The sequence below is a fragment of the Athene noctua genome, chromosome 21 (genome assembly GCF_965140245.1).
Source record: "Athene noctua chromosome 21, bAthNoc1.hap1.1, whole genome shotgun sequence".
Taxonomy (NCBI): domain Eukaryota; kingdom Metazoa; phylum Chordata; class Aves; order Strigiformes; family Strigidae; genus Athene; species Athene noctua.
The window spans coordinates 1,333,641-1,357,218 of NC_134057.1; the positions used below are offsets into that span (position 1 = coordinate 1,333,641).

Genomic DNA, 23,578 nt, shown 5'->3' on the forward strand with positions numbered 1-23,578 from the left:
AGCAGTGTGCTGCTATACAGTGATGTCTTGAAAATTAAAAGAGTCTTGGTTCAGTGAGCTCCGTCCCAAGGCGGGGATTTGGTGACCTGAGTGATAACTTTGAAAGGAAATTCAAAGTGATTTATCCCTCTTCTGATCTCTCTTGAACTCTGACTGCCCGTGTCTATTGCTGTGAAGTGGCTGCTTCTGTATTTATGAGCAAGGTGGAAAGTACTGACCTGTTTTGCTTCATCTGAAAGGCAAGTGATAGTTCTTCGTGAAGATGGCAAGGACAGCATTTCTGAACGTGCTTGGAGTAAATTTACTGTAAGGAGCCAAAAAGTGTAGATGATGACTGTTGGAAGGGAAAACATATATTTATTGCACAATGGCAATAGATTTATAGACAGGTAGTTTGGCTTATAGGTAAATATAGCTTGTCTGTATTTCTATAGCCATAAGCAGTTAGCAAATTGGATTTAAAAGCCTAAACTTCGCTACAATCTAGAGACCTTTTTACCTTTTTTTTTTCTATTCCATCTGCTGACTTCTTCACTCATGGCTGAGATGTCACGTGGCACCAAGAGAGCCAAGAGAAGTGACGCATCTTGGTATCCCATGGTAACTCTCCCTTTCCTTCGTTTTTAGCTCGTTTGCTTTGCTACCAGATAGAATAACCTGACTGTGGGATTAAATTTGCTTTGCTCACAAATAGGTGAAGGTTAGGTTGCAGTCTTTCCAGTCTCCAAAAATATTTGCACATTCTAACCCAAACTGTCCTTTAAAAAAAAACCCCAAACAACACAACAAAACACAAGCAAACAATCCTGACTCCAAAATCAACACCACCACTGAACTCAGAAGACTAGAGGCTCCCCACCCTAACTTCTTAACATGCAGGAAGCATCGGTTGGGGCTTTCACTCTTTGTTGTCCATTCAGAATATTGAAGTTCGTCTGAGAAGTTTTTGCAAACCACAGGTAGATATCCTGCAAGCATCTGCCGGGCTCAGAGGTAAAACTCACTAAAGCTAAATTTGCAATTCAGGTATTACAATTCACACAGACTTTGCTGCTGGAAACTTGTCAGGTGATGCTTTCTTTTTTCTTCCTTTTTTTTTTCCTCTGTCCCACCATCAGTTGTGTTTTAACCTCTGGTTCTTATATGCAGTTACTGGCTGAATCTTAATTAGAAATATCTGACATATCTCCCAAGAAAAGCTCTTGGGTTTGCATTCAGATATGCTGATATTCGTTAGAATTCTGATTATTTTTTAAAAATGTGTCACATAAATCCATTTTCTCTTCTATGCCTAAATATCCACTGCTAACTTTATTGTGTTAAAACAGAAGTGATATGATTTGGGCAGCCTGAAACTCAAGGCCGCAAATACAGTAGCTCCTCACCTAATTTAAAAAGTGAGTATAGTCTTGGTAGTCACACATGAGACACCTTGAACCTCTTGTGCGCAGTTTCCAAACTCTTCTGGGCCCTGTTTGTAAGTGCCTTCAAGCACAGCTAGTACAAATCCTGCTAAAGCAGTATGTCTGGCTAAACTTTGCTCTGCCAATTTGGTTTTTTGCTTTGGGGAAGGGAACATCTTTTAGAGACCGGGTTTATTCTTGGAGGTGGGGGGAGGCACAGGGGAAGGGTGGTTTTGCTCGCATGTAGTTCACATGTGCTGGAGGAGACTGGTGAAGTTTTGCAGTGTGGCAGGATTTGCATTTGCTGTTGCCACAGCTACGAGTGAGTTTGTGGCATTTCAGTTTCCTTAGTGGAGGGACGGAGCCAGGAGTTTTCAGAGTTAAGGTACCAGTGCACAGAGATGACTCATTTTGGTGTGTCCAACTGATTTTTGATTTAGCTTTTGAAGGAGAGAGGATGTGACCGTGGTGTTTCTGTGTGGGGAGGCATAGAGATGTAGTCTTGAGAAATTTTTGTTTTCCTGGATTTGGGGCAGTTAATCTGCATGATGTTTGATTTTAACAGGCTGCTAAGCTGTCATCTGATATACAGCCTCTTGTAGAGGCACCTGGATATTTGGAAGGTATTGCAAGACTTCTCTAGTATGCACAGGCACTGTCTTCTCAAGCTGTGCCAAAGCAGGGATGTATCTCTGTTTGCTCCAAACAGGTATTTAGTACAAAACACTGCTCTTACTGTAATGGGACGGAATTGCCTTCTGTTCGATTTTTAGTTACGTGCAGTCCGACCTGCTAATGTGAGCTGTGGGTTTACATCAGGAGTCCTGCATGGTTAAATCCAAACAATAGGCTGCTTGTGGCTGCTGAAAGCAGTGGGGGAAAAAATCCCTCTTCTGTAATTGCAGGAAAAAAGGAAGCCTGTTTGCAGTAGGAATCAGAAAGAGTTTATTAAGTCATATTTTAGTTTTTTTCCCCGCATTTTCTGCATGGATTATGATGACTTAAACATAAATTGCATAGGCAGAAAAAAATCACTTGGCCTGTCTTTTAGTTACTGATTGCAGTAGCTTTGACTTAGCAGTATAAAGAAATGCTGTACCTTTCTGAGGATGACAGTGTGTGTGAGAACTCTTATTTTGAGAGGGCATTTGTGCATGTCTGTGAGGATGTCTCCTGAGCAAACTACTGCATTTACAAAAGACTCCTAACAAAAAAGGCAAAATTAAAGATTCATTCAGTAGAACCTGCTGGTGGTAGATTTTTAGTCCAGTCAGTACCACAAAATAGTCTATATGCCTTTTGGTGCATTTTTTTATTCTTTTCTTTGGATAACAGTGTTGACCTTGCAGATGATACTTGGAAGCAGAGAGAGTTCAAGAGCCCTTCCCAAACTGGGCAGGCTCTTGTGGTGGTAGGGGAGAAGGAATCGTTCTAAAGAAAATAATCTGGTCTGGCAGTGTGCTGAAGAAATAAAGACCGGTGTAGTAGAAGTATGATGTGGCAAGCTGCCATAATACAAACACTAAGTGTATGCAGCTGGTGACTATGTTGGAAACAAAAACAAGTGTCAAAAAGAAGGTGAGGTGTTTAAAGTTGACAACTAAAGGCTATTAAAACAAATAATAGCAAGTTTACCTTTGAGGACAGAAAATTGTACCTATGTTCAGAGGTAGATGGGTTAACATCCTTTGAAGGTGGGAATATTTGTGGGGACATGGATTCGATGTCAAGGATGGTTACCCTGTAACCAGATGTTTGCCATTTAAATAATTTTGAGTAAGCATGGAATATTTAATAGGTAGATAAGATAACTGGATTATGTCTTAATCTAGTGTGGTGGTTTAAGCCCTGCCGGGACTGGAGACCATGTTGCCGTTGCCCCTCCCCCACCCTCAGCCGGTCAGGCTGGCAGTGAGGCACAAACCCGGGTTAAAATAAGAAGAAATTTAATACAACAGTGTGATAAACAATTTGAACAACAACAGTAGCAATGATAACAGCAATAAACAGTAATAACAGTAAACAAGACAGAAGATATACAGAGAAATACCTCAATGATTACAGACAGCTCACTCATGTGCTCCCCATCACCAAAGCCACAAAGGAAAAAAGTTCCTGTGCTCCGGTGCCCGGACCTGATATGAATAACCCGGCTGGAGATCCCTTCCTCCTTCTCTGCTGGGGAAACTTAACCCTGTCCTAGCTGAACCAGGACATCTAGGTAAGATTAAAAACTATCAGCTACCTTGCAAGTCAAGCTGCTGCTTTTTCCCAGCGGAAGCCTGACTTGTCTCTGCCTTTCACCTCCGGTATTTCCTGCTGCTCATGCCTACCAGCTGCCTGTGATTGTTTTTACATGGTAAAGTACTCTTAATCTATATTGAAATGGTTAACAATAAGATATTTCATCTGTATTATCCTATGCAAAGTACTGCTAGCCACTTTTAAAAGTGTTAGACCTGCTGTAAGGGAACGAGGTGTTCATCTGAGTAAACTGGAGATTGCAGTGATAGAAAAGTTGGAGTTGGGGAGAGGAAGACTGTGATATGTGGCAAATTCAATTAATGCAGGAATCTTAAATTTAAGGGAAGAACTGAATCTGAAACGTGAGCAGGTGGGACTTCTTTTTTCCCAACAAATAGCTGTCACTTGTAATGTAGGTAACTTAACTGGCATTGTGTCTAATGACCTAAGCTCATCTAAAGATTTTATTATTGCACTTCATTGGTACTACTGAGGTTTTGAATTACTATGTGAGAAAGTGCTTTTGTATTGATGATGTACTTAAGTTTTTGCTTTGTTGTGAAGGTCTTTGTCTGCCATAGCTTTTCATTATTGGAGCTGTGGGTATGTAGGTTTATGGTTTAAAAAAAAAGGGAGGGGGGGGAACCCTCAAAACAAACCAAACTTTCTCCTCAGTAGCCAAACTACAGCTCTGACACAGAGGGAAGACAAGAAGTGAGCTCTGTAGGTGCTGTGCTCAGCCTGTGCTAACATCCCCTCTCCAGGGAGAATTACCATGGTCTCTTCCCTTGTTTAGGAAACACTGTCAGGGGGAAACTACCAGAGCAGAGGGGACAGCCCTGTCAGCCCCAGCATTAGCATCTCGTCAGATGGTTTCCTGTGGTAGTGCCACTGTGGGTGCTGGGAGCAGCTGTGAAATTGGGAATATTTGTGGTACCTTTGGATTTTGAGATGTTCCACGTCACAGGTACCACTGTATACTGATGTCTGGTCCTGTCAGTCTGCCTCTGAGTATGTCTGTGTTGCCACTGTAATTGAGGCTAGCTACAAAGGGGCTATGTGGAGATCCCATGAGGATCTGTAGGCTCCTGTACCTCTTACACTGTCTCTGTGCCCTATTAAAGGCCTTGGAGGTGGCCAGGGAAGAGATGGTGCAGGGCGCCTGGATTAGAAAGGCAGAGGGTTGCTGGTCACCTTTTGGAGTGAGATGAGGAGAGGGCTTCTTTGGACCCAGAGTGGCAGGGATGATTTTCCCAGAGAACAGTCCCTTTTCTGAGCTGTAGGTCAAGGGGAAAGGCGTCATCTGCTGTTGTTTTGCCTTCATGAGCACCCTGCAGACTTACAATAGGAGAATTTAGCTTTTGTTTTACAACAAAATGCCTGTTCATGTAGCAGGTAGAACAAAACAAGTAGCAGCTAGTATAACAGGCAACATATCTGGCTCAAATTGAAGAGTGTTGGCTTCAGGAGGTCTAGAAAGATGCACCATTCAGCTTAGGGGACTGCCATCAGTTTGTGGTGATCTTACAGGGTGGAGAGGGAAACTAAATTAAGGATGTGTTACTTGAACTGATGATAATTTGGAAGAAAAGACTGTAGGCTGTAGTATAGCCAAGAGTGCCAGAGTTGTGAGACCCAGGAATACTGCTTTTCACTGTTTTTTTTTTTTTTTTGACATGATTGACCAAGAAATAAAGATAAATGCTGGCATGGTCAGAATTACTGGTGAAAGCCTTTCGGCAACAGCACAGTACTAACTGCAAGTGAAGTTTATCCTTACAGGCAGCTGCTTGCACCAGGGACTGGCCAATTTTGGTTTTTTTGTGTTTTGTTTGGTTTGGTTTTTTCCTGTTGGCCTCATAACTATCCAAAACACACCCCTGGGGTGTCTGGGTTGTACCTAAGGATTTCCTTTTATGGGAAAGAAAATAAAGAGCATGTCTGCTGTCCAGACTTCATGTGCCACCATGGTGAGATCTGTAGGTAATACCAGCTGCACAAAGAGCCTGTCCTGAAGCTGCTGCTCTGAGCATTGGGCAGTCTGGTCTGCACAGTTGGAGGGCTTGAGCAGTTGCCTTTGTTAAGGTTTTTATGGGCTGTTCTGCTGGTGGAAGTGGAAGGGAGTGGGCCTGGGCAGGAAAATTAGTGTTGAACCATGATAATGTATCTGATTTTGATGCATGAAGATGCAATTAAGGTTTGAGGAGGAGTTTTTTTGAACATTTCCGGACAGTTTGGATGGATGAAACAGCTCTGCAGGGACTGATGGAGCTCATATGAGCCCAGAGAAAAGCTTATGCAGAATGTTTTGGTGTGGAGTACTCCCTGTATTCCTAGAGTCCCATACCCTTCAACATGGAAAGGTGTAGAAATAGGGGTTTCTGCTCCTTGCTATGGATTATAACACTGGTGAAGTATTTGCATTGGAAACTGTTGTTTCCTATGGGAATCCATGGCTCCTTCCTTTCTAAGAAGCTTGATTTTCTGCACAGTCTGGTCCAACATTGAGGTGTAATTTAATGCTTCCAGTACAAGAACTTTAAACAGAGTTTTTAAAATAAATGAAAATAAAATCTCTGAACCTCAGAATTACTTTTGAAATAGCACAGACAGGAGACAATCCCTATGTGAATTCTTTGCTCTCTTAGGTTTTGGTCTTCTTTTTTTTTATTGGCCCTAAAAACGTCCAGATGTTAAAATTAGATTGGCAACTGCTAATAAACATTTAACAGTGAATTTTCTGCAGTCAGCTTTCGTTTAGCACTGAAAGCCCTGGAAAGCTGTGGTCCACTTCTGGATGCTGGAGACAAACCGAGTAAGAACAGCTCCTCAACATGGCACTGGGGAGTGCAGCAGTTTAGGTTTTTGCTCTTTTTTTTACCATTTTCTTTTAGAAATGCATGACAGCTGTGGAAACTTGAATTTTCCTTTAGTCAGTGGTGTAGCAAATATGTTCTTCTGCTGTATTAACAAATAGTCACACACTTAACAGCAAGAGCAACTAAGCAGTGCAGTGAATTATGGTGAATGTCTTGATATTGCAAGCAATTAATAAATAATGTAGGTTTTTTCTGCCAAAATCTTCTGAAGTTTGTGACATCATTTATCACAGAGAGTGCTGTAGCCTTTCTTACCTAGGAGAAAAAACTAATGTGTCCATCTTAGTCATGCCGTCCTATTGCACAGTGTATTTAAGGAAGTAACACAGTTATTTTTGTCACTAGATGAATGATCCAAAACTAAAGTGAAGTTCCTGTTGCGTGAGTCTGTAATGAAAAGGCTGTGTGTGCTGTGTTGATTTTATGTGGTTCATCATTCACACACTCATTGTTGTTATAAGGATGTTCTCTGGGCATGACTTTACAATTTTCTGATTCCGGACCCCTCAGAAAATACTGGTTGTAGCTGCCTCAGCTGCAGCCTTGGGGCAGGATGGAGCCCTGACTTCCTCTTGACTGCTGTTCTGGTTTTGTATATACCTCTCTATGTGTGTATGCCTATGTTTTGGGGTTTTGTTCTCCAATACCCATGATACCCCTGAAACTTCAGCAAAATGGGTCATGATTCTGCTGTCAGCAAGAGCACAGGCTGCTTTGATGGTTGGATCTCACAAACCAGTAATGTGCTGGATGTCCCAACATCTCAGTTTGTTTGGCCGAGCAGCTGCTGTGTCTGAATGTCAGATACAGTCTGCTGGTGTCTCACAAATTGAATGGGACTCTTGTAGAGCAGCCAGTCTATTACTGTGGAAGGTAACTGTCTTTGCAAGCAGGTTAGCATATACAAAATCTTTCTAGCTGGACCCGACTGCTTTAATCAGTAAATAGCCCTGAAACCTGCTGCATGGTACTCTTTACAAATAATCTGAGTGGCTCTTTACCTAAAGAGAGTACCAAGAGTATCAAAGCAATGAAACACAAATGTAGAGAGGCTTGGTGTTATTAGCCTGCCAGTAAAAAAACCAGGCTTCTGTTGATTAAAGCAGCTCATGGCAGTATTACATACCAGTATCAGTCCCCTCGCTGAGGCTTCTCCCCATTGCCTACAGCCTAAATTCAGTGGCTTCCTAGGAGTGGTGGCCACTAATGGTGACATTAAGCCACGACTGGGAACAAATGAGAGTGGTTTGATTATGGAGGACAATGTGTCTTCACTCTTTTGCAGGAAAGATGGAGTTTGGGGGTGCTGCCACTCTGGCTCCTCTCAGGAGAATGAAAATCCCTGATTTAACATAACGCCAGTGCTGAGGCACATTACAAAACCAGAGTTGCTAATGCTTTTATGGCAGTGACAAGATGTGTTAGGCTCTAATTAGCAGCCTCTCTTTTCCCTTGCAAGTCCAGAGAGGATTCTGCAGTTATTTCTGTGTTTAGTTGGTTCTGCTTTATCGGTTTTAATTCAGTACGAAACAGTAGCTTATATTGCCCAAGAGAAAAGTACCATTTCTTGTGTACTAAGAGTGCTGCAAGTGTAAAGAAACTAACACCTTAGCCTCACTAGGATGAGTTGCTTTGATACTTAGAGATGCTGGTCTAATTTTCATGTTCACAGCTGCGGGATTTTTTTAAGACAAACTGTAGGTGAGCTGAGAATCTGGGTCCCTGTTAAGACCAGGAGATCAGTGCAGTGAATTTATATTGTTTCAGGGCTGTCTCTTTATGCATCTGTTGCATTATACTAAAATCTAGCTTGGCAGCTACAAAGGGAATAGTCCCTAAAAACCTTCCCTAGCTCCAGTATGAAACATGATATTGCTTAGGTTGATAGACCCTACCAGAAAATGTACCTTTGAGCTAGCCCAACTTGGAGCAGGGGCTGGACTTGATGACACCAGGCTAGCATTGAAAAATACCTCTGGCAAGGCAGAGTTGTAGGTGGCCTTTAAATCCCTATGAACAAACATGTGCCGCGAATCAGTTTAAAAGCTGTAGAGTTGTCTGGTTTTGCTGGGTGAAGAGACTGCAAGTGCTCTGGCCACAAATGTGACAGCTCTCATGGTAGGTCTCAGCTGTGCTCTCCTCCTTCCTGCTCAGCCCCCAGCGTGCTCACTCTATTTGCAAAGAGAGGAAAAGGAAGAGGAGGTGTGCTAAACTGAGAACCAGTCAAGACAAATGCGCTAACAGTTGGATAGAAACATGTTTTATCTTGAGCTTTTGTACAAAAACCTGAATTCCAAAGCAAACAAAATTTTCTTTGCAAAGCTGCCTTCCAGGCCATCACCCCCCAGCCCGTACTGCTGCTTAGGGTCATTCTTCTCCAGGTGAAGGACTTTGCCTTTCCTTTCTTTGAACACCATGAGGTTCCTGTCTGCCCTTTGCTCCAGCCTGCCAAAGTACATTGAAGTGGCAATGCGACTGTCTGGTGTACTGGCCACTTCTCCCAGTTCTGTGTCATCAGCAAACTTGCTGAAGGTACACTCTGCGCATCATCCAGGTCATTAACAAAGAGGTTAAACAATACTGGCTCTTGTGTCTAACCCTGGTTAGACCACAAGTGTCTGGCCTCCAACTGGACTTTGTGCTGCTGATCACAACCCTCTGAGCCTGGCTGTTCAGCCAGTTTTCAGTCCACCTCACTGCCTACTTGTCTAGTCCCTACTTTGCCAGCTTGTCTGAGGATGTTAAAAGAGATGGTGTTGAAAATCTTTCTAAAGTCAAGACAGGCAACATACTCTGCAGTCCCCTCATCCACCAAGCCGGTTGTTTCATCATAGGAGGATGTCAGACTGGTGAAATGTGATGATTTCCCACCCCCCCCACCCCCCCCGTTCATAAATCCATACTGACTACTCCCGATCACCCTCTTGTCCTTCAGGTGACTGGAAATGGTTTCCAGAATTGGCTGCTCTTTCCCAGAGACAAAGTGGCTGACTGACCTGTAGTTCCCCAGATCCATCTCCTTGCCCTTCTTGAAGACAGGAGTGACATATACTTTCCTCCCGCCATCAAGAGCCTCTCCCAGTTTCCATGACTATTTAAAGGTAATCATGTTGGTTATCAAGCCCTTGAAATGACATCAGCCAGCTCCCTTGGCACTCATGGGTCCATTCCATCTGGTCCCATGGACTGGTGTGTATCCAGTCTGTGTGTCCAGACTGCTCCCTAACCTGATCCTCGTCTATTAGGGGTAAGCCTTCCTTGCTCTGGACTTCCCCTGTGGTCTCAGGGGCCTGCAACTCCTGGACGTTGGTCATCTAGTTGGCTTCCACATCACTTGCCAGATTCAACTCCAGATGGGCTTTGGCGCTCTTAACCCCATCCTTGAATGATCAGAGTTCCCAGATTGCTCCTGGGTCACCTGCCCCTGCTGCTGTATTTTGTTTGCACTTGGGTTTGATCTGGAGCTTCTTGTTCCTCAGTGTAGGCCTCTTGCCATCTCAGCTTGATTACCTGCAGGTTGGGATGGACCATTCTTCAGCTTAGAGGAGGTAATCCTTTAGAATCAACCAGCTCTTTTGGATCTCTCTTCTCTCCAAGGCTGTATTCCATGGGATTCTTCAGGCACATCTCTGAAGATGCCAAGGTTCTGCTTTCCTGAAGTCTAGGGCTGTGATGCCGCTTTTTTCCCCAGCTGAGGCTGCCCTGGCCTTTACATCCCTGACCAGTTCTAAATATGAGACTGTATTGGGTCTGGCTGAACTGGAATCGGTTTTCCCCTATAGCAGCCCTCACGGTGCTGTGGTTTATGCTGGGAGCTGCAGGGTGTTGATAGCACCCTGGTGTGGTGGCTGCTGCTGAGCAGGGCTTACACAGCACCAAGGTTCTTTCTGATATTTCCCCCAGTGGGACAGGGTGGGCAAGATCTTGGGAGGGGACACAGCCAGGACAGCTGACCCAAACCGACCAAAGGGATATTCCATACCATATGACGTCTGCTCAGTATAAAGCTGGGAGAAAGGAGGAAGGGGGTGGGGTCACCCTTGGTCCTCCGAGGCAACCACTCCGCGTATTGGAGCCCTGATCCTGAGAAGGCCCGACATCGCCTCTTCATGGGAAGTAGAGAATAAATCTGTTTGCTTTTGCTTCCGCGCGCGGACTTTTGCTTTGCTTTGCTTATATTAAAACTGCTTTTGTTTCACCCACAAGGGTTAGTTTATCTTCTTTCCCCTCTTTACCCTGTTGAGAAAACAAAGGGAAGGGGGGGGGAAGTGATAGAGCGACTTGGTGGATACCTGGCATTTAGCCAGAGTCAAACCATCACAGAGGTTCAGCAGAGCACCTCTCCTGGTTGGCTCCTTGGTCACCTGGGTTAGAAAAATGTCTTTGTTATCAGTGTACTTTAGATAAACCTCCTCGATTGCTTTTGCCATGCTGTGCTGTCCTGCCAGCAGATATCAAGGTGGTAAAGGTGCCCCCTGAGCACCTCTCCTGTCCTTCCTAAAGAGCCTATGTGCATCCAGATGTGCATCCAGTTGTATGATTTCTCCCGCTATGTTTCTGTGATCACAGAGATTGTAGCCCTGCATGTGCAGGCAGACCTCCTGCCCCTTCCCCGCACTGCATGCAGTGGTGTAAGGGTGCTACAGAGAGGCACCCCAGGGTGCAGCGTTCCCAGAAATCATGTGAGAGCTTTCCCCGTAACACCCCCAGGCACTTCCATCTGCATATGCACCTACAGATGTGTGAGTGAAGGTGACTTTCCTGAAGTTTAGTTGGCAGTGCAGAAATGTATGTGAGCTGCCAGGACGGCAGTCTTTGCCAGGCAGAAATAGCATGTCTTCTGGCAAAAGCCAGGAATATGTGAGAAACTCCTTATTATTGGACGGATGCAATATTCAGTTTGGATCGTTAAACCTGGCTTTAGTGTCTAAGTCAACATTGTGCGTGTAGCTTTAGAAAAATAAAGACTTTACCTCTGTCTGAAATTCTCCCCTACATCTTTGCTAATGTAACTGAATATCTACAGAAGGGCTGTATTTCTCCTTCTCCTCTGGTGTGTGTCTATATATATATACCTAGTGACGTTGCAGGAGTGTTTGCTTTGGAAGAAATCTCTCCATCTGAGCCAAACCCAAACCAAAGGCGCAAGATAAAGCGTTCCTTTCTTCTCCTCTTAGTGAGAAGGGGGGCCTGAAGAGTGGTAGAAAATTGGCACCTGGAAAGGAGAGCAAGCCTGTGAAGGTAAATGTCCTTTTTCTGTTTAACTAATCCAGTAACAAAACATCCCTCACAAAACTGTGAGCTTTTAATTATGGGATTGTACTGGGGGGGGGGGAAGAGATACTGAACACTGGGGTGGTATTTTAGAGAGGACCTGTGAAACAAGTTGTTGAAAGCCTTTAGGTTCGAGGACAATGGTTTTTTAATAATCCGGCAAGACTTTCCTCAGCTGCTCGCATGCACAGCATCGGTGCTCAGGGATTGCTTGTCCCCCCTCACACCCATTTGGGGAGGTGCTGCAGCAAATTTAAAAATACCACTATTTGCATGGGTGATACAGAGAGGCTTTTCCTCTGTGCCCTCCCCCCCCCCCGTTACTGCACTGTGGGAGTTATTTCATTATTGTAAAACTGAATTTCAACTTGTCGTTGACTTCCAAGCAATTCAGAGCTCTGGCTTCTCAAAAACTTTGCCATACTTTCCATTTCTATTGTGCTTGGTCTAAATCTAAAATAATGAATTTGGATGAAAATTGAATAAAGGTGTAGACTGAATCACAGAACCATCTCAGTTGGAAAAGCCCTTGCAGCTCCTCCAGTCCAACCATGAACCCCACTCTGACCGTTCCCAACTCCCCCAGATCCCTCAGCGCTGGCTCAGCCCGACTCTTCAACCCCTCCAGGGATGGGGACTCCCCCCCTGCCCTGGGCAGCCCATTCCAACGCCCAACAACCCCTTCTGCACAGAAATCCTTCCTCAGAGCCAGCCTGACCCTGCCCTGGGCAGCTTGAGGCCATTCCCTCTTGTCCTAATAGTCTATATTGTTCTTGTATGAGAGTTTGCAAAATAAGGCTATTTTTACTTTTGGTTTAAGTACGGGTTTTCTGAGGTCTGAAGCTGCATTTGCTACTTTTTGCTTCTTGTGAGCTGTAGAAGACAGAAAGTAACACTTGAGGTTTTCTAAAAACACAGTGTGAAGCTGGCGTGTTTGAGCACTATATTTTTGCAGAAATGCCAATCACCAAGCAAATCGTAAGAGGCTGCATAAATAAACAAGGCAAGAAAGCAAGTCCACCTCTCTAGAAAGCTCAAGTATTTACCCTTTTGTACTCCCTGCTAGATATTTTAGACTCCTTACAGAATTGCATTTTGGTGAACTGTAATTGCAGGGGTAAAACCTCTGACAGTAATTTTATGAAACAACAACGTTTAACAGTCAGTGGAAGGTCAGTGGAAATCTTGTTCTGGGTTAGTTGTCTTTGGTGTGGATGGGGAAGAAACTAATCTCTTCTTACTCTAGGAAATTGTAATGCGCAGCACAATAGTATTCCAAGTAATGTCATCCTCTGGGAGTAGTTAAGAAAGGTCTTTAAAAAGAAATGGTTGGGTCCTTTGACTCAAGATTCTGAGAGCACAGGAAAGTTGGGGGTGTCCACAGTTTGATGTACACAGTTACCCCATCCAGCTTGTGCCAAATCAGCTCCAGTTGTTTCTGAGCTCAGATAATCCACCTGGAATAACGAAGAGGCAGCGGGGAATCAGGTAGAATGATTACCCTCATCTACACTTTGATCATACAAGGACTTGCATGATCAATATTGAGTTAGGAGTGGTGTGATGGTCTCCTCTGTGGGTTTGGAAAAGACATAGTCTTTCTGTTGTGACTGGTGTCAGGAGCAGAAATGCAAGTGTGAACATGGTAAATGCTAGCCAAAATATATTTGATGAATGCATGCCAGGGGAAAAGTATTTGGCCACGGCTTGTTTTAGCAATTGCTGCTCTGTGTGTGCTGCAGCATAATGTATTTACAGCATAAATATACTTGAGGGTTTTTTAGCATTGAGAGAACTCATAGTAGTTTGTCTGTTAAGGCTATATATGTGAACATATCCTTGGTCATTAAAACTAACCATATCAATAGGAAGTGAGTTGAAATGAAATCTGTTACTTACTTGGAAATCAAATCTGTGTGCGTTCATCCTTCTGAAATATGTGACTCCTGAAGAGGTTTGATAGCGCATAGAGGCTCATCTGATGTGGATGGGTGCTGCACTTAAGCAGAACTCAAAATGTGCTGGAAAACACAGGCTTCAGCTTCTGCCTGGGGTGCACATTGCCTTTTGTGGTCAAAGCTGCTGAGACTTGGCTTTGGTGGGAACAGGATGAAGTTCCTTCAGGTCCCTGTTCAAGTTAGTACTCGGCATTGTAGTCTAAGACATATATTCAGGCGCTCTTAGGAACGTGTACATATAAGAAATGTAATGGGTTGAGATTTCAGTAAATACTGTATTTTTTGGGGTGAATATCTGTGCTGGGAAACAAGAGTTTTAATGATCCTGGTGGAAGGACCAGTCTGCCATTTTTAAGGCTTACACAGAACTGATACTTGTACTTCCTATAGGAATACACCTGTTGGGCTAGAGGAAGCGACTGCCCAGTCTGTAAGTGTGTTCATTAGAAGGAAAATCCATAAATGAAACAAAGGTCCCATCTTTAAACAAGCAGATGGAAGTAGTAGGTAGTGCTGGTGTTTTGTGATTTTGATGTAACAATCTAACATCTTCCACGTTTGTACCTTGCCATATTTTGCATCCTGTAATCCTACCATTTGGTTCTGCAGCACAAGTGGAGCTGCCTGGGCCTGGAGCCCAAAGCCTGTGCTAAGCAGCGAGCATTTGGTCGTTGTCCTTTCTTGTTTCTCATATGCATCACAGCGGTCAAAGTTACATAAACAAGGTCTAACAGGCCAGTGCCTGAACATGGTGACAGGGAACACTTTTATCATACTTTGGTAATTGGTAGAGATACAAGTAGAGTTACATTTTGAGTTATACCGAACCCAGTCTGTGCCTGTGATGGCATTGCTGTATGTTCCCCCTTTTCTTGGGAGGAACGTAAGGAGGTGTATAAACACAATTCCCCAATTAACCCTTCAAGCCTTTAGTGATTAATGGCTTAGGCTTGCGAAGTGTCATTTCTTTGTTACTGCTCTGAATTCATCTGGTCAACCTTTGAACCCAGGTAAGCTCGTGACACTCACCGTGAGCTGTGGCTGGAAGCCGCAAGACGAGGATGTGTTGCTGTGATGGGTTCGGCTCAGCTGTGTGTAAAACAGCGATAATGCCAGCTGCACAACACAGGATAATGGGAACACAACACCCTGCAGTCCTCACAAATAGCTCCTTATCGCCTCTGTTGTGTTGTTCCCTTTGCCCTTGGGATGGAGGAAGTGGATATTTGAAGCTCTAATTTGCAGTATTAATCCACATCATGCCTATTAATGAGTAAGGTGTTGCATAGGTGCGTATGTCTGAGTCAGTGCAGTTTAACCTGTGAATATTTACTTTCAGTTACGTAGGAAAAAAAGGGAGCTGAAGGCAGTGATTAATTGATTAACTGGCTTGTTTCATTTTCAGAGTCTGAGTGGGGTATACTTTGTTCTGGGTCTGCTACCTGGTTATGAGAGAGAAGATGCTCGTTGTGGGAACAGCAGGTGTAGATCATGTGTTTGGGATAATTAACCATCCTGCTGAGGTGCCCCAAAAATATATTGCAGATTAAGGAGTTGGATGTGTCTCTGGTTTTTATTCTGTGTGACTCTTACAGCATGCCAGCAAATACTCAGGATGTGGGGACTGGGTTGGTTTATCTGTAACAGGAAAAAGCCCCCTCCACACTTGGGAGCCCTGGTGTTGACCTCTAGCACAAAACACAATCATGTATTAACTCTTGCTTTGGGTTGTGTTCTGGGGTTTTTGTTTTGGTTTGTTGGTGTGGGGTTTTTTGTTTTTTTTTTTTAAATTTAATTTTCCATGTGCTGGAAAGCATTGGCTCATTTTAGATCTTTCAGGTTAAGAAGCTCCTTTGAAGAGCAAGAGATAGCATCAGCAGAACATAAAGTAGGTATTTGCGGAAGGGTGAAGTGCTGCTGCTGAGGAATAGAGGAAAGGGCCAAGTTTTTCACATCTCTGCCCCTCCTCAGAATAGAGATATATACATTAGTACAATTTCAAACCTCACTGTTTTAACTGTACTGTGTGTTAATGAAATGTGCATTTGGTATAAACTTTTTTTTTCTGAAAGGAAAGGCATTTGCCTTGCAGTGCTCTGCATGAGCCCAAGCATGGCCATTTTGGCTCCATTTATGCATAATAAATTAGTGACTTGCTCTATCCAGCCAGCCATACTTAAAACAAGCAAGAGTATTTTCCTGAAAGGTCTTGATTGCTCCTTGGTTGATGGCAGCAGCTGGCATTCATCATTACATGCGATGTTTCTGGGTAAGGCCAACTCGATCTGTCAAAAGCTTTAAAGAATCCAGAGTACCTGTGTTTTGCTGATTAAGGATGCCAATTAAACTTAAACACCAGAGTAGTTGTATTTTACTGGGGATAACTAAATAATGTCACAGAATAATACAGAAAACATGCAGTAAGAAAAGACAGAATAAGACACTTAAAGCAAACAAATAGGAAAATACTGGGTAATGGATCAAATAATTGCTACATGAGAGGGAGAATAGTAGTTAAGAAAGATCCATCACCACTTGCACCCATTACTATCATCCAGACCTGCAGGTGCTGGGCAGCCCTGGTTGCAGCGAGGATTTGCTGAACCTATCCCAGCAAGTGGGAAATCCTACATGGTGCATTCATGGTGAGGCATCCAAAGTCGCTGCAAGTGGGTCCAGCCTTATGTACCAAAAATCATCAAGTCAGAATAACTGGCACCTTTGTTTTGAGTGGAACATCTGGTTTCATCCTCCTGTTGGATTCTACCAAAGCCTGGCCAGGGCTCGGGGAGAGAACCAAAGAAGTTTCTAACAAGGCCGAACACTTGGGTTCTCAGCCTTCAACAAGGCTGAGCAAGGGAAGCTGGATACATGCTCTCCTCACTACTGATTATATTCTGTCTAAGGTGCTTTCAGTATTGAGCTTACAGACTTTGTTAATGATTACATACGGAGTTAGCAGCTTCGGCTTGGGGCCTGTCATTCAGGCTTCAGTACTTCAACACTTTAGCACTTTTTACATCAGCATAGGTGGTTTGTTATAACCTAGTACAATACCTACTAGCACAGTGGTTATCAGTTATAAAATATACAGGATTCACCTACAGGTCAACTCGGGCTCGGGCATGTTGTCCAAGTCTTAGCACTTCAACCTGGTATGTGCCAAACTACTGGTATACAAAACCAGCAGCATTATAGCAAGATGTGGGGCAAATAACAAAGGAATTAACTCTTTGATGGAAAAATCAGTGGTGCTACCAGTCTGTGTTCCATTAGTTTTTGATGAGGAAACAGTCTGTTGCCTGCCTATAAACAGAGGCCTTTGGGTTGAAATTTTGTGTTTGGAAGAAGTACAACCAAACTGACATTCTGAGGTGGGGATGGCTTCTTTAGCCAGAGGATTTTGCCACACCTGAGTAATGAGACCTTTTGGAGGAAAAAATAAGGGGATCAGAGAATAGGAGTGGCACTTCAGGAGCTGGGAGTGCTGTAGCTAGGTGTGGCTGCAGTCACATGTGAACAATGCCCTGTGCCATGTGAAAAACGTTCTTCTAGTTGAGACAGTGAGTTTGAAAGGGTGTCATGTTTCCATTTTTCTCTTTTATGGAAAGCTTCACTCTCCTAGGTTAAAATGTGACTGTGGTGTGGTATTAAACACTTGCTTTGAACTGGGTATCTGATAGCACACCTCCTGTATGAAAGTGAATTGTAGTACTACAGTGTGCCACCTTGTTTTTCTCTGCTCTCACCTCCAGAGAGATGCTGGCCATCAGACTTCGCAGTGCAACCCCAGCTTCTAATGGCAGAGCTGCTGCTGAGAAAATACAGGTGTTTCTTCAGTGATCTAAAGGGCAACTGTGGTGTTTAACTGGGAACAGCAGAAGGATATACACACCCAAGGAAGCACACATGTTGAGCAAAATGACCAATTTTATCCATTTACAAAAATGATGCCAGTTAGATGAGAACTCCAGAGGTTTAAGCTGCTTGCATGGCCTGGACAACACGAGTGGCAATGAGGCTCACTTCATGGGCAGCAAAAGGTCCTGTGTCCTGGTGGACCTCCAGGATGCGTGGGGATCCCGCTGATGTTTCTGCCATTCTTTTTATAGCTTTCAGTCACAGTGAGTGCACAGGGATGCGTGTGTGATCCCTCAGACCTGTCGCAACATGGTGGAGTCCCATGACTGTGCACGGGGTCAAATGCAGAAGGGGAGTGAACTGGGATCTGCCCAGGAACAGGTCAGCCAGCCAGAGCATTGGGAAATTGCAAAACCGATGGCAAGGTCAAAATACAAACACTTGTTCAAATGCAACAACACAACGTATTTCTTAATTCACTTCTGGAGGAGGAGCAGGGGTTGTTTTCAGCTGAGTTTCCAGAAGACACTGGTTTGCTACCAGGTTGCGTGATCATCCTCTTTGCAAGCAATTTAAAGTACACGTTTGTTCTTGTACACATGCTCAGTCAAGCAATGCTGAAATTAGCTCCGTTGTTGGAAGAAAGATTTTTGTTCAGGTAACTTGATTCAACTTAAAAGCAGCTCAAGCTTTCAATAGGAAAAGGGAGAGAAATGTGGTTTCCTCTGGACATTATTCCATGAGTCACATGTTACATGACACAGCATTCCTCTCTGGAAACTTAATTGCTGGAGTTGATGAGTAAGTACATCAGTACTCCAGAACCACCCTTTGATAAATACACCTAAACACTTAACCTAGCATTTCTGGAAGTTATTTTAATAATATATCTAGATGGATTTTGAAGTCAACCTTTTAATGTTTTTAGTATGTATCAGAACCCCATTAAGGTAAATTTAATGACATTTTTTCAGTTTCAGAAGCAACTGTCTATTTGTAACAGCCTTGCATGTAACAAGTTATAATGGCTGTTAATGCTGTAATACAGATGTAATATTATATTTTATATGTAATAATAAAATTTCAGGTTATTTCTCAGTAGGAAAAATGATAGGATGGGGGGGGTTGTCCATTGTGCTTTTTTTCTTTTTTTAGCTACTGGCCTCTTCAAAATCATGTGTTATATCAAACAGGAATATACACGTTTGCTGGTTGAAAACCCTCAGAAGACAGGGCAGAGCAGTGATGGCCAGGACAGGTTTGTTTTAGCAACGAGCATTTTTTCATCTTTAATAAAAAGTGCTTCATATCTGGCTCATAAAGCACATGTGCTGAAAGGTCTCTGCCAAAGCTGTTCAAAACTCAGCAATGTCCTTGAATTTTGTTTTCTTTACTAAGACATTTCAGCTTAAGAAATGGGGTTAAAAAATTCAGCTTGGAGCTAGAAGAAATAATAAGCTTGATATAAATACTAAGCAACAGGATTTGTTGCATTCACAGCATCTCTGGAGAGATCGGCATTACAGATTGCACAGTGAGTTTGCTATAAACTAGGTCACTTGTTTTGAGGGGTGAAAGTGCTGAGGAGTAATAAGCAGCAATTTTAGAATGGCATGGGTTGTTCAGTGTATTGTGATACAAAATGCTAAGTAGAGGGTTTGATGCTTATAGCAAACAGTGATTCAGTGCAACAGCTAATGCTTCCTTTCAAATGAGCGGGGAGTCACACTGTAGTTAAGACCAAATAGCTTTGCTCTGAAGAGAATGGGCTATATGTTTCATGTAATTTTTAAAAATTTGTCCTCATGCTGTTGTGGAATGTGGTGTTTTGAAGCAAATGCAGGTCAGAGAAACTTTTTAATGCTCTTGTAGTGCTTTTTTTTTTTTTCCCCCCTGATATATCAGTGACCAGAATCAGATTACTTGAAGGGAAAAAAAGACAAAAAAGACAGGAAAAAAAAATGCTTAAAAGGTGTTTTGGATACATGTGGTGTATGTATGGATTTGTATTACTCACTTGAAACAATATGAACATATGCTCTCTGGTAGGTGTTAATTCTAGAAATCAGTAATCAGTCTTTGAAGTCAGACCTGCTTTTGTGCTGGTAGGGGTCCTCTTTAGGCAGCAAGACATGTGCCTCCCTGATGGGTCCTGTAAAAATGAAAATGAAAATTTTCAAATCTGAAAATAATGTGTGCAGTTCCTTTGTTAGAGCCATGCATTGGAAGGACAGCTGCTTACTAACCTAAGGAGAGAGAAATGTGTCACTTTAAAAATGTCTCTTGCATGCTTTTTTTTCTTGGCCATGCCCACAGCTCTGTTAGAGGCAGTATCGTTGCTTGTTTTTCTTCACCTACGTTGTGGTGCTTGGGCTTCGGGGTTGAGTTTGCTTGGTGGTGTGAATGAGTAGGGTTTGGGGGTTTGGGTTTTTTTTTTTTTTACTCACACTAGACTTTACTTCTCACCTTCAGTCCTGGATTTCATCTGCCAATATAAAGTTTCTTTACTGATGGGCAAGGGTGAGTCAATATAATCTTCGTACTCTTTTTTTGATGTTTAGGCAGATTTAGGCTGTCAAGGCAAGGAAGACCTTGCCACAGCAAGACTTTTGAAAGGATGCTCTCTTGCCAGTGCATGTGGGGCTTGAATCGCTAAGGGACACTAGTGCTGAAGCTTGATAGAAGCTATTTCTTTTAAGTGCCAGCAGTCAACCTCAAATCTAGTGTTGTCTCCTGATGAGGAAAGAAGCAAACAGGTAAAAACTCAGTGGCCATCTCTCTTCTTCAGGTGTTTTTACTGTGGTCATCGTCTTCGTATTGAAGCACGATGTGGGAAGGTGGATGTGAAGCAGGGCAACAGCCACTTAACTGAGAGCAGTACTCCCAGATGTTTAGTCCTATAGAAAGAAAATGATGTAATCTGTTCAGGCTGTCCTCCAGTTTAGCCCTTAGGCTAATATGTCCTGGCCGAAGTGTGTAGGAGAAAGGAGCGAAAAAAAAACCAAAACCAAAACAAACCAAAAAACCCTCCCCAAAACCAAACCCCCCTTGCAAGAAATTTGTAATTATTCATTATGCTTCTTTTTATTTGTTTAGGGCTTTACAGAGTATTAAGTTGTATCTGTTTGGACACATACAGTATTTAAATGCATAATGATAAAACATGTTGAAAAGGTGTTCCCAAAGCTTGCTTTTAATTACCTGTAATACTTGTCAAACTGTCGTGTCTTCTCCCTTCTGGCCACACCTTACTCGTGGGAAAACAGAGCTGGCTTTGTTACATGCATTGAGGTCACTGAACCCATAGAGTTGAGAATACTGAGGGAAAAAATTGCAAAGATAAGATCTTCTGGAGTAATAAAAGCATTTTCCTCAAATATGAACGCATTTATTTCCAGAAATGAGTTACTAAGTTTGCCTCTGTCCTCACCTTATGCTGTCCCATGAAGTATGTCTTGGCCCAAAGTAGACATGAGTATAACAAGGAGTACAACATAACAAGGAATGCACTACCTGTAGTGTGTCTTCCAGTTAATCCTTTGATTCCTCATATATGTACTCAGTAGGAGGAATTTACAGAATTGGTACCAATTGAATTATACCTAAGAAATCTTTAGGTAATGAGTAATTACCAGTTCTACTCCAGAATCTCTCCTAGAAAGCAGGACAAGATTGGGCGGATGCATCTGTTGAGTGTTACAGAGCTCAATTACTCAAAGACTGATGGAAAAAAGGCAAAGGGAGCTCATTAGTGGCTCACCCACACTTCCCATCTCTCCTCAGATTTTAAATAAAATGGACTGAGTTGGACTTGACTCTCCATCCTGCTGGAGGTACAGCTTAACTGTTAAAATCCTTCCTAAAAGATGATGGTTAGTTTACCTGAGCCAGGGTTTGCCAGCTCCCAGTTACAATGATGATCTGCAGAAAAAGGAGAATGAGCTTATGTGGTTTTCAATTCTTATATTAGGGAAAAAGATATTTGAAAAAGGGACAAGTTGGACCATTCAAGCTAAGTGGATTTTTTTGTTGATCTTTAAAAGGAAAGACTTTTAAAAGTTAATTAAAGAGAGGGGAATTGGCTGGGCTCACTGACACAAGATAATTCTGTGTTCTCCTTGAATTGGTGCTTCCAGATGTACAGCTTGATGGTCAGAGTCCTTGTCAAAACCTTCTTCCCCCTGTCTCCTCACCAGTATTTGAAGGTTACTGACAAACCTATGGACTTTTTTTGACTTCTGGACCCTGTGGAGGAGCTGATTGTGAACATGTTCTATTTGATACCTGGCTGTCTGCATGTGTTAGATACAAGGATTGGTGGGCCATGCCTAGGGGCATGTATCTATAAAAAAACCCAACAAGCCAACAGCTCCTTAAAAATACTTATTTTCTGTATGATGGGATTAGTATGGAAGGATTTCTGTTTGTGACTTATGAAAATACTTTTTCCACCCTGTATTTCTTCAGTGTGGCTCTGCAGATTCCTCGGTATTACTGGCAACAGACTCCCTCTCTTGGGATGGATTTCAGAAAACCCCATGCTGCTATTTGTTAATGCTGGTGTCTGATCTCCCCGCCCATTATTTCATCTGTGGAGGGGAAGCAGGCCACTTCATACACCTCTGACTCCTGGACACTATCTCTCTTGCATACAGCGGCCAGTGGACTGCATAGAGTCCTTGCCCTCATATAATCTGCTGGAAAACACTCTGCTAGCACCGCTCATTCTGTCAGTCCTTCCAAATGTGTGGCCTCAGTCTGCTTTGTGTTGTGGTTTTGTTCTCAATTACACGTCTCTCCCTGCTGTCCCGAGGCCAGTGGCCAGTAGACGTCCTCCACTCCCTCTTGTGCTCACCAGGGATGCTTCACACTTTCCTTTCCTGCTCATCTTTGCCACCCCCTGTGTTTGGGTGCAGGAGTTGCTATCTTCCTCGGTCCTGGTGTCCCAGTCTTTAGTGTATCCTTTGGGGTAAAGGCTGGATATGTGCCCTTGGCGGTCGGTGATGCTGCCCGCCCAGGGACTCTCCCACCGGTGGCAGCAGCGGGATGCAGGCAAAAACCTCGTTGAAATGTTGGGGAATTTGTTGTTTTGATTTGTTTTAGTGTGGTGAAATATGACTTTTTTTGTTGTTGTTGTGGAGCTTTTTTTTAGGTAGGATTTTAACATCTGGTATTTATATGTATTGGAAAAAAAAACAAACCCTTCCCAGTACTGACTCTTATAGCTTCGTAGTGTCATCTTAAGTCTTTCAAAAGTAATACTGATGCAAGGCTTTGCTTCAGGTTACTTGCACACGTTAGGAATCAATAGCCCTGAATTTCTTTGATAACTTTATTTCCCCTTGTTTTAGCTGTTATTTTGCTGGTAAAACCCAGAGCTGCCACAAGCTGCTGTAGGAAACTGCAGCCCTCCGGCCAGGCTGGCGCTCCCATCCCTCCTCCTCCTCGTCGTCGTCCTCCTCCTCCGTCTCCTCCTCTCGCCGCTGCTGACGCACTCAGCGGGGCGAGACAGCGTGGCCCGGGAGGAGCGGCAGCAACAGGCAAGCGTTCGCTTCGGCGCCTCCGGTGCAGCGCTTCACTTGGCATCCTTTTCCTTCCCAGACCCCTCCTGCGCGGGGCCAGCGGGAGCAGAGCGGAGAGCAGCGTTGGCAAAGCCCGGCACGATGCTGCCAGTGCGGGGAAGTTGAGACGCAACTTTTAATTTGAAGGAAGTTCGGCTTGTGAAGGAGGCGCCGGCAAGATCCTCGGGTGCGGGAGTTGCTCTGCTGAAGTGGCAAAGGAATGGTAAAACGTTTCGGCTTGCAGAGGCCTCGCTGCTCTCTCCTCTTGCCGTAAGCGTTGTGTCTGGCTGGCGACTGGGAAGAGGAAAAGTTGGCTGCTGCCTGATTTCCATGAGTGAGTAACTCTGGCTGTGGATGATCCCGTTTTAGTTAAAAGGCATGTTGAGCTGCTGGTGAAG

At 43.5% G+C, this 23,578-nt stretch overlaps 1 protein-coding gene across 3 annotated transcripts in view; it reads left to right on the forward strand.

The window, feature by feature from the left end:
• SGMS1 (sphingomyelin synthase 1) overlaps positions 1-23,578 on the forward strand; it is a 99,662-nt gene that overhangs the window by 40,327 nt on the left and 35,757 nt on the right. Inside the window, exon 1 of one of the 3 annotated variants that reach the window (XM_074924365.1) lies at positions 23,127-23,514. The exons of the other annotated variants lie outside the window; for them this stretch is intronic. The gene's annotated coding sequence lies outside the window, so the exon portion shown is untranslated. Of the gene's footprint in view, positions 1-23,126; positions 23,515-23,578 lie in introns of those variants that run through there. 3 annotated transcript variants of the gene reach the window in all.